General features: G+C 47.4%; 1 protein-coding gene across 2 annotated transcripts in view; it reads right to left on the bottom strand.

Annotated features, from left to right (window-relative positions):
- Positions 1-1,098: 1,098 nt before the first annotated feature.
- The window catches only part of RSPH3 (radial spoke head 3), a 47,566-nt gene continuing 37,083 nt past the window's right edge, over positions 1,099-11,581 (bottom strand). For both annotated transcript variants that reach the window (XM_040427082.1, XM_040427081.1), the window contains exon 10: positions 1,099-1,211. The gene's annotated coding sequence lies outside the window, so the exon portion shown is untranslated. The remainder of the gene's footprint in view (positions 1,212-11,581) is intronic.

Here is an 11,581-nt window from a genome sequence, read left to right as displayed (position 1 = left end):
TTTTACACTTTTTTTCATCTAAAGACTATACTGAATCTAAAGAACCTTTTTAGACATAGGGACTTTTAGCCCCATCTCTGCCCCCGCAACCCCGCAAACCAATCCCCACTTGAGAAAGCAACACAAAACACATGTTGGGGCTGGTATTTGTGGTGCCTACTAGGTCTGTATATCTGCATTCCTCCATTGTGGCCTTGTTACTTATGTTACCTGCATTTTATGGCGTATCTTTATTGGTCCAACTGTGTTATGTCATGTGGTTTTTTCTGTCTTTACCGAATATGTGTGATTTTTTTTAAATTATGTATAATAAAGCTGATGTTTTTAACCATATAGTGTTCGCAGAGTGCATCTTTCCGTTTCGGTGTTCCCAATGCTGTGGATCTGCAGCCCGAAAATTTCCAGTGCATCCTCCACATGTGAACCTACCTTTTAATTACCGTATTTTTTGTTCACTAAAGTTTTGCCCTTTGGTGGACAAGAAAGAACCTCTCTCTCCCTTTACTCTAGGACTTTATCTTAAGTAAGAAATCATGGATACATGACAGAAAGGATACCAAAATCTCTGATTTATTAGGTCAATGTTTGACCTAATAATTTTTTTGAATTTAACTGGGAACTCACTTTGATGCATGATTCTTTATTTGTAGATGTGCTGTGTATGGGAGACATCATGGCAGTATCCATCCACTGTGGAGCTGAGTCCAGGGAGAACTTACAATCAGATATGGGGCCTGCAGGGGGAAACTGGTCAAAAACACAGGGCACAAGTCATATAACATCCAGAAATACACATTACAGCTTCTTCTGGAGAGGCAGATGAATGACACTTCACAAGATCTGGTAGTGAAATCTTGGTTCCATAGGAGGGGGGCCTTCTTAATCTTAGGCAGGTGGGTTTAATGCTATAGCTGATCAGTGTAAATAAAGTTGGACAACCTTTTAGGGTCAAAAATTGGAGTAAAAGTAAATAAATGGTTAATCAGACAGCTTACATTTAACACTAAGGTAATTTTGGTATATTATGCAAGTACACATAAGTGTACAGTGTTCATACAATATATTTTAGAAAACATAATTCAGTAACTGATGACTTTGAAAAATAATATTTTATTTGTTTTATCACTGGTGAAATGTATTACTCTCTGCTCTTCTTGTGTTGTACACACTGTGGCTTGCTTGATGTGGCATGCATGTAGCTGCAGTGCCCCCTGCAGAGAAACAAAGTGCTATTTAGCATGGATTCATAAAACGATTTTCTCATTTGTACACACATAACTTCAAATGAAAGCGGTTATTTTACAAATCTAAAGCTGGTTTTTACTTACTTATCAGGACTTCCTTCCCTTTCTGTGGGTGGGCAGTAAACGATCAAGCACCTGCATCTCTCAGGATGTACTGCAATTACGTCTTGTAAACCCCTTCCTCCCCTGCATAAAAAATAGTCCCACACATAGCCCCATAGATGCAGTGCCTCCACAATTTTTTTCTCAACTGTCTAGAGAAAACTAGATGTAGAGATGAATGATTTATAAATGAATGAAATGTGTCTAGGCAGCTTCATAATGAAATCAATACACTAGCACTGAATGGAGGGGAAGGGGCCAGGGAAGCTGCTGAGCATGTCAGTCCATCACTAAATGCAGGAGAAGGTGGACCATAAGGATAACACTACCTGAGAGGTAGTGTTTTCTCCGCAAAACACATACGGACGGGTGAATGGACCCTAAGGATGATATGTTTCATCCAAAATGCGTAGGTTTTTGTCCACTTTTTTGTACATGTTTTTAAAAAGATGAAATAAAGAAGAATGTGGAGGGTTTTACATGTTTTTGGGGATTTGGAGCTGACACAGCTCGTTTCCTCTGGATCACCACTTGTATGGGTCACTTGATTGTGATGATGAAGAGATGACCTGAAGAACAGTATACTTTTTTTGTATAAAGGTGGTTGTACAGGTAAATGATTCATGGGGTGAACTTAGCTTTACACTCATGGCTTCTCCTTTATTTTTGTTGAATGAATAAGGCTACTTTCCCACTTGCGGCAGAGTGATCCGGCAAGCAGTTCCGTCGCCGGAAACTGCCGGTCGGATCAGGCAATCTGCATGCAAACGGACAGCATTTGTAGACAGATCCGGATGCGTCTCACAAATGCATTGCAAGAACGCATCCCTCTCTCCGTTTGTCTTTTTTTTTTTTTTTAACATTTTTACCGGTCTGCGTATGCGCAGACCGGAAGGACGGATCTGGCATTCCGGTATTTTCAATGTAACATATGTAATACATTTCAATGTAAATTAATGCTGTATGCGGCATTCCGGCAACTGATCCGGAATTTGGGACGGAGAGAATACAGCAGCATGCTGCAGTATATCCTCTGTCCAAAACGCCGTTCAGTGACTGAACTGAAGACATCCTGAATGGATTTCTCTCCAGTCAGAATGCATGGGGATAAAACTGATCAGTTCTTTTCCGGTATTGAGCCCCTAGGACGGAACACCGTGCCACAAAAGAAAAACGCTAGTGTGAAAGTATCCTAATAAAACAGTGACATTTGTTGTGTGCTGCACGTCTGAGGTTGTATTAGTCTCATTTTAAGACCTTCTATGGACCAGATGTTTCTTACTACCGTATGTCCTGATACTTAAAAACTAGAATTCAAAGAGTGTACTTAGTTTTTCTCATGACTGTAAAATGCGCCTGCACATACATGTACAGTGCCTGTACTTTCCACTGCATGGGGTTATTTCATGTTTTCTCCATTCATATTTATATCTGCTTTGCCCTTGGAAACAGCAGTTTCTGTGGACTAGACTCTGAGCCCTTACACTGCACTACCATGTGCAGCAGAAAACCAGCAGAATTCTCAGTTCATCTTTAGTGAATGTAACTTGAATGTTCGAAAAAACATCATTTGTGCTCGGATCGGCTCATGCTGAGAGGGTCCCCTACCTACGCCTATACTCCACCCCCCCAACCTAGAAGCAGCAGAGTTATGCCGGAACTGCTTATCGAAGGGTAGCCTAAAGGGGGCTACCCCAATAATGAGACCTGAAAGAAGGGAGGGCTCCTGGGTGGGTTGAAATCGTTCGAACCGACAAGTGGGGGGAGGAGGGCCAGGTTTAAATAGTGAACGCCCCGCCTCCCCTCACACAAATACGGCACTCTTAATTGCCTACCACTTGTGCTCGGATCGGCTCATGCTGAGAGGGTCCCCTACCTACGCCTATACTCCACCCCCCCAACCTAGAAGCAGCAGAGTTATGCCGGAACTGCTTATCGAAGGGTAGCCTAAAGGGGCCAAAAGAACCATGCATAGGAGTTAGAAAACTTGATAACAGAAACTACAGACCAAAACTCGAAAGCCAATGATATTTCGTATAAGGATCCGGGATATTACGTATGGAACACACGGAACTGCGACGACCCAACCGTTTGATGACATGTACTGGCACCTTATGCATGGACGCCGCCGCTGCCGCGCCCATGCGGAAGGAATGTCCTGTGATCCAGCGAGGACCGACCCCTGGACCTGTCAACTAACCTGAAAGTACGTAAGAAAGGCCGCGGTGGTTAGCCGGGCATTGACTAGTTCGAGTACGGGAGAACATGCCGCTTGGACTAAATACTACGCAGCCAAGCCTCCAAGGCCTGCACCGGACACCATCTGCTGTCCGTGGGAAAGTATCTGACCGCCACTGGTTGCCCCGGCCGTGACGTCTTGGACGAGGCCAAGGTGAGGACATAGATGGACCCGCGCCGGATGAGCTGACCTTTCCGCAGGCACCCAGCCAGCGTATTGGTGCCCATGAGCTCGCCTGACCTGAGGAATCCATGGAAAGCCAGGTACAAGGCTGTTTCTACCAGAGCGCTAACCTGCGGCCCGAACGGTTTGCCCCTGCAGTTTGCCTGTCACGGCCTGAACAAGCTACCGGTAAATGGCTGACGCCCATGTCGTTTCACAACAGACATCTTGCGCAAACCCTTCAACGCCGCTTTGATCGGGTGGGCGGAGAAGAGTGACGGTAGGTCCGGATGTAGCCTGCACCAATGGTGCTGAATACCTGCCATGTATAGTTAACAATGCTATAGGACAGGTTTAATTGAGAGTGGCAAAAACCCTGACAAAGCCCAATAGGTGAGTGATAGGTCCCCGGCCAGCGGCCGGGTAGGTGTTCTCATATCTCTGAAACAGGTGCCAAGCTGTCTTGTAAGCCCTCAGAGTATTACTGGCCAAGGAATTGGCCATCAGTCTCTTAGCTATGGTGAGATGGGAGACTAGTCCCAGCGCAGCTGGGCCTGGTGAGGAAATTTTTTTTTTATTTTTTATTTTTTTTATTTTTTTTAGTCTCCATGCGTGAGAGACTCTAATGGCGGAGTCATATGTGTAAAACTAAAATGGAGAAGCTCTGCGTGAGGGACTCTAATGGCGGAGTCATATGTGTAAAACTAAAACGGAGAAGCCATGCGTGAGAGACTCAGATGGCGGAGTCATATGTGTAAACTAAAACGGAGAAGCCATGCGTGAGAGACTCAGATGGCGGAGTCATATGTGTAACCTAAAACGGAGAAACCATGCGTGAGAGACTCTAATGGCGGAGTCATATGTGTAACCTAAAACGGAGAAGCCATGCGTGAGAGACTCTAATGGCGGAGTCCTATGTGTAAAACTAAAACGGAGAAGCTCTGCGTGAGGGACTCTAATGGCGGAGTCATATGTGTAAAACTAAAACGGAGAAGCCATGCGTGAGAGACTCAGATGGCGGAGTCATATGTGTAGCCTAAAACGGAGAAACCATGCGTTTGAGACTCTAATGGCGGAGTCATATGTGTAACCTAAAACGGAGAAGCCATGCGTGAGAGACTCTAATGGCGGAGTCCTATGTGTAAACCTAAAACGGAGAAGCCATGCGTGAGAGACTCTAATGGCGGAGTCATATGTGTAAAACTAAAACGGAGAAGCCATGCGTGAGAGACTCAGATGGCGGAGTCATATGTGTAACCTAAAACGGAGAAACCATGCGTGAGAGACTCTAATGGCGGAGTCATATGTGTAACCTAAAACGGAGAAGCCATGCGTGAGAGACTCTAATGGCGGAGTCTTATGTGTAAACCTAAAACGGAGAAGCCATGCGTGAGAGACTCTAATGGCGGAGTCATATGTGTAACCTAAAACGGGGAAGCCATGTGTGAGAGACTCTAATGGCGGAGACATATGTGTGAACCTAAACGGAGAAGCCATGCGTGAGAGACTCTAATGGCGGAGTCATATGTGTAACCTAAAACGGAGCAGCCATGCGTGAGACTCTAATGGCGGAGACATATGTGTGAACCTAAACGGAGAAGTCATGCATGAGAGACTCAGATGGCGGAGTCAAATGTGTAACCTAAAACGGAGAAGCCATGCGTGAGAGACTCTAATGGCGGAGTCATATGTGTAAACCTAAAACGGAGCAGCCATGCGTGAGAGACTCTAATGGCGGAGTCCTATGTGTAAACCTAAAACGGAGAAGCCATGCGTGAGAGACTCTAATGGCGGAGTCATATGTGTAACCTAAAACGGAGCAGCCATGCGTGAGACTCTAATGGCGGAGACATATGTGTGAACCTAAACGGAGAAGTCATGCATGAGAGACTCAGATGGCGGAGTCAAATGTGTAACCTAAAACGGGGAAGCCATGCGTGAGAGACTCTAATGGCGGAGTCATATGTGTAAACCTAAAACGGAGCAGCCATGCGTGAGAGACTAATGGCGGAGTCATATGTGTAAACCTAAAACGGAGCAGCCATGCGTGAGAGACTAATGGTGGAGTCATATGTGTAAACCTAAAACGGAGCAGCCATGCGTGAGAGACTAATGGTGGAGTCATATGTGTAAACCTAAAACGGAGAAGCCATGCGTGAGAGACTAATGGCGGAGTCATATGTGTAAAACTCACACGGAGAAGCCATGCATGAGAGACTCTAATGGCAGATCTGTATGTGTAAAACTAACACGGAGAAGCCATGCGTGAGAGACTCAAAAATGTATATATTATTATTATTATTTTTTTATATATATATATATATATATATATATACACATACTTTTTTTATTTTTATTTTTTCACTATCAACCACTTAAGCAGCTCCCGTATGGGCACAGCTCTGAGTACGAGCATGAAGAGCATGGTATAACGCAGATCACCTGCACGGACTAACTAACATCTTGTGCCTAAATAACCCCCTTGGAACCTAATGTACGGCCGGCAGCAGGAAGCCAGCCACCGCCTATGATCTGCTCCCCCTGACCGAGCCTAGTACTCCTTCCCCTGATCCCTGCCTACCTAACGGCACGGCGGCCCGTGCCAGACTTTATTGAAGATGAGGAGCCTTACCCCCCAGCCGCGTGGGGAGCTCACGCTGCTCCCTGGCAGAATGCACCAGTGCGGGAGGGCCGACCCACCGCCGGCTGGACACTCGTACCGCGTGGGGAGCAGCGCCACTCCCTGGCAATGTGCACCGGATCAGAGGGAGCCCTTCCTTTACCGTGGGCCCCGGCCCCCGCTGGTTTGAACCGTGTGCCGCGTGAGGAGCCGCACAGCTCCCTGGCATTGTGCGCCGGTGCGGGAGTGCCCCCCCTCACCTAGGGGCTGGTTATTGTGACTGGAACCCGCTGGGAGACTGAAGCCTAACTGGACCTACCTGTGACCGTGAAGGCTGACCTCCCAGGCCGTGGCTGACCCACGTGCGTAGTCGTGACGCAACTACCCGTAGATGTCCACCCAGTGCCTGTAGTTAACGGGAGTGCGACCGAGTCTGTGGATGTGACCGACTAGCCCCTATAGTCGTGAGGGGACCCTACATCGAGAGTAGCGGTAACGGACCATCGCCTGTAGACGTGGTAGTATTACCTCATGAGTCTGTTGACATGAGACTAATGCCTGCAGTCGTGGCCGGTCTTAATAATGAGTCTGCAGTCGTAACGGATTTGTGCCTGCAGTCGTGGCAGGGCTTTAGAGCGGGTCTGTAGTCGTGACAGACTGATGCCTGCAGTCGTGGCAGGGCTTTATAACGGGTCTGTAGTCGTGACAGACTAATGCCTGCAGTCGTGGCAGGACTTTATAACGAGTCTGTAGTCGTGACAGACTGATGCCTGCAGTCGTGGCAGGGCTTTATAACGGGTCTGTAGTCGTGACAGACTGTTGCCTGCAGTCGTGGCAGGGCTTTAGAGCGGGTCTGTAGTCGTGACAGACTTATGCCTGCAGTCGTGGCAGGGCTTTATAAGGAGTCTGTAGTCGTGACAGACCTGGCAAAGCAACATTCCTATCTATACCATTATTATAATTTTTTCTTTTTTTTTTTTCTTTTTTCTTTTCCCCCCCACCAAAGGCCACGACTGTAGGCGCCACCCTGTAAGAGATGCGCCAGAGGCCTGGACATAATAGACCACCATCCCCTGTCCCCAAAGCCTATGCAGGAGAAAAGAGGGGGTTGGCCCCCGCATGCACCACCCCTGACTCACCTGGTGGCCATGACAGCCACGAACCCCACAGTATCGTAAGTTAGCCCACCACCTGTGGACCTGAATAACCAAGGACAGACGTGTGAGTGAGCGCACGCCAGCTGGGCGACACTTCACTCATGCCACCGCTCCCTAGCTAACCACCGGATTATTGTGACTGCGCCCGAACCAACCCCCTGACTGACCGTATGGGCTTATGGGCGGCCCGGCTGCGTGCGCAAAGTGACGTGGCCAGCCCCCCTCCTTGAAGCCCTCTTTATATTTGATCCTTGAACATATTCCAAATTTTTTTAAATATTTTTTTTTTTTTTTTTTACTCCTGCCTTAGTACCTAGCCACTGTGCCTGAGCAGAGGAGCCCTGCACCAAGACTGCAGTACCAGTATGGGCCTGTAGGTGTCGACCATCCCCCGCCCTCTCTCAAGCCAGGACCTGCTGGAGCGCAGCAAGCCAGTGATTCCCTTCTAGGTTAGAATTAACCATTGAAATCATAACTTGTTATACAGTGCACATGTCTGAGTATCTGCTTATCTCGTCTTGCCTGAGTTTGGCGCAGTAAAGAAGACGAGTTTATTCTGCAGCGGATTCCTAGACATGAATAAGCATGTCCACCTTCACAGCCTCGCTAATTGTAATTACCAGGAGAACGTGCATCAGGATCGGCTGCGAGGGATTTGCGCTCCGCCATGTGGAACATTGCATCCCGTGCCCACCGCTATCGACTATTTGTACAGGGAAAGCCGCGGCGTATTAATCGCCTATAGGTTTCGGCTTCCGTCCCCTGATCCTGCAGCTGAACCTCCGCTTACTGATTGCAGCTAATGAATAGATCCCTGTGTGAGCGGACGGCGTTTTCCTCTACGGCGGAACGTTCTGATACGGGAGTGAGTGATATATAACGCTGCGTCGTGGAGCCGACGGCCGGCGTGACCGATGCTCAGGGTATGCGAGCGGACGTCGTGACCCGTCGCTGCTGAGCCACAGGTGAGGGGTGCCTGCCTGGGGGACGCTGCATGTGGGAGCGGGGGTGCTTAGCGCAGGGCCTGGAGCGGATCGGGGTGCCTGTCTCGGGGTGCCGGAAGCGATCGGGAGTGCGGGCAGTCTCCAGCGCAGCTGGGGACCGGCGGCACGCTCGGCAGCCCCACATGTTATACATAGCGAGACGGGTGTGCAAGCCACCCTGCCTACCTAATCACCGTAGCGACGAGCTCGACGCAGCCGATCCCCCGATCCTCCAGTGACGCATGCCCTTCTCTGGCACCAACCCACAAGCCGATTCGAAATCGTTCGAACCGACAAGTGGGGGGAGGAGGGCCAGGTTTAAATAGTGAACGCCCCGCCTCCCCTCACACAAATACGGCACTCTTAATTGCCTACCACACAACTCAGCAGAAGATGATAAACGCCAGGCAATTACTCAGCATTTTTATTTCTAGATTTTCACTTTAAATCTTTGCTTTAAAAACAGTGGTTTCTGTTAAAAGCCTTAGGCTACTTTCACACATGCGCTTTCCCTTTCCGCTATTGGGTTCTTTTATAGGATCTCAAAACCGGAGGAAAACGCTTCAGTTTTGTCCCCATTCATTGTCAATGTGGACAAAACTGAACTGAAGGGAACCGAGTGCACCAGAATGCATTCTGTGCCATTGCGTTCCCATGTCACACACAAAAACACTGCAAGCAGCGTTTTTGTGTGCGTCATGGTATACTCATGTAGACGGATCCGGCATGAAACACAATGGAAGTCAATGGTGCCGGATCCGTTTTCTCGGACACGAAAGAAAACAGATATGGCTCCCATTGACTTAAGGCTACTTTCACACTAGCGTTCGGGTGTCCGCTTGTGAGCTCCGTTTGAAGGGTCTCACAAGCGGCCCCGAACGCATCCGTCCAGCCCTAATGCATTCTGAGTGGACGCTCAGAATGCATCAGTCTGGCGGCGTTCAGCCTCCGCTCCGCTCAGCAAGCGGACACCTGAACGCTGCTTGCAGCGTTCGGGTGTCCGCCTGGCCGTGCGGAGGCAAGCGGATTCGTCCAGACTTACAAAGTAACCATATGGCTCAATCTTCAAACAGATCCGTCCCCCATTGACTTTCAATGTAAAGTCTGGACGGATCCGTTCAAGCTACTTTCACACTTAGAATTTTTTTTTAAACTATAATGCAGACGGATCCGTTCTGAACGGATCCAAACGTCTGCATTATAGGAGCGGATCCGTCTGTGCAGACATCAGACGGACCCGCTCTGAACAGTAGTGTGAAAGTAGCCTTAAATGGTTTTAGTGACGGATCCATCTTGGTCATTTTATAGATAATACAACCGGATCCTTTCGGAACGGATGCAGACTGTTATATTATCATAACAGAAGCGTTTTTGCTGATCCCTGCTGGATCCAGCAAAAACGCAGATGTGAAAGTAGCCTTAGGCTCCATTCACACGTCCGTGGTGTGTTGCGGATCCGCAACACACCCGCCCGGCACCCCTATAGAAATGCCTATTCTTGTCCGCAAGCTGCGGACAAGAATAGGACATGTTCTATCTTTTGCGGAGCTGCGGACCTGAAGATCGGGGCTGTGTGCTGTCCGCATCCATTCCATCCCCATAGAAAATGAATGGGTCCGCACCCGTTCCGCAAAATTGTGGAACGGATGCGGACCCATTTGCGGACGTGTGAATGGAGCCTTAGAAATGCACAGTATTAGTTACTAGTAAAATATCTGACACTTGCAGCTAAATCAAATTGAACGTTATAGTCATCACATAAATTTAGAAGAAATCCACGCTTAAAACCTTAACTTACTGGAGAAGTTATGGACCAATTGTAAAAATAATTTCATTAAAATGATTTTTTTTCTACATACATTAACATCTTCAGTACCGGGCCACTTTTCACCTTAAATCCCAGGCCGATTTTTGCAAAATCTGAAGGTACTTTCACACGAGCGTTATTCTTTTCCGGTATTGAAATCTGGTAAAGGATCTCAATACCGGAAAAGAACGGTTTTGTCCTAATGCATTCTGAATGGAAAGCAATCCGTTCAGTATGCATCAGGATGTCTTCTGTTCCATCCCTTGTACGGTATTTGACCGGACAAAATACCGTAGCTTGCTGCGATATTTTTTCCGCCCAAAATCCTTGAACAATACCGCACTTTCCATAGAAGTGCATTAATGCCGGATGCGGTACCAAGTGTTCCTGAAATTGCCACAACGCCGGATCCGGTTTTCCGGACTGCGCCGGGACATAGGAGGAGCGGGTTTTGCTTTTGATCTTTGAAAAAATTTTTAATACCGGATCCATTATTACGGATGATGCCGGATGAGACTGATCCGGTATTTCATCAGATCCGTCTAACGGATCTGGAAAAAAAAGGATATCAGTTTGCAACGGAACTGCCTGCCGGATTCTAACAACGCTAGTGTGAAAGTACCCTGACCTGTGTCACTTTATGTGGTAATAACTTCGGAACGCTTTTACTTATCGAAGTCATTCTGACACATTGTACTTCATGACAGTGGTATATTTGAGTAGATATATTTTACCTTCATTTATAAAATAATCCCAAATTTTCCAAAAATTTGGGAAAATTCACAATTTTCTCTACTTTTAAGGCCGAATGCACACGGCCGTGTTCCGCGGCCGTGAGCAGTCCGTGGTATGCCGGGCTGGATTCTTGCTGACAGCAGGAGCGCACGGTGTCATTGGTTGCTATGACGCTGTGCGCTTCATGCCGCCGCTGCACTACAGTAATACACTCGTATGATCTATACGAGTGTATTACTGTAGTCCAACGGCGGCATGAAGCGCACGGCGTCATATCAATCAACATTCTCCATATGTCTGCTTTATGTTGGCATCATTTTGTAAATGTCATTTTATTTTTTTAGGCCGTTAGAAGGCATAGAAGTTTAGAAGCTATTGTTCAAATTTTCAACAAAATTTCTACATTTCCAAAACCATTTTTTTTTACACCAATTCAGTTATAAAGTGATTTTGAGGGGCTTACGTAATGGAAAACACCCATAAATGACCCCATTTTAGAAACTAAACCCCTCAAATTATTTAAAAACTGATG

Source organism: Bufo bufo, chromosome 4 (assembly GCF_905171765.1).
Source record: "Bufo bufo chromosome 4, aBufBuf1.1, whole genome shotgun sequence".
Lineage (NCBI taxonomy): Eukaryota > Metazoa > Chordata > Amphibia > Anura > Bufonidae > Bufo > Bufo bufo.
Note: the sequence above shows the minus strand (reverse complement) of the source record. Positions and strands in the feature narration are given on the sequence as shown.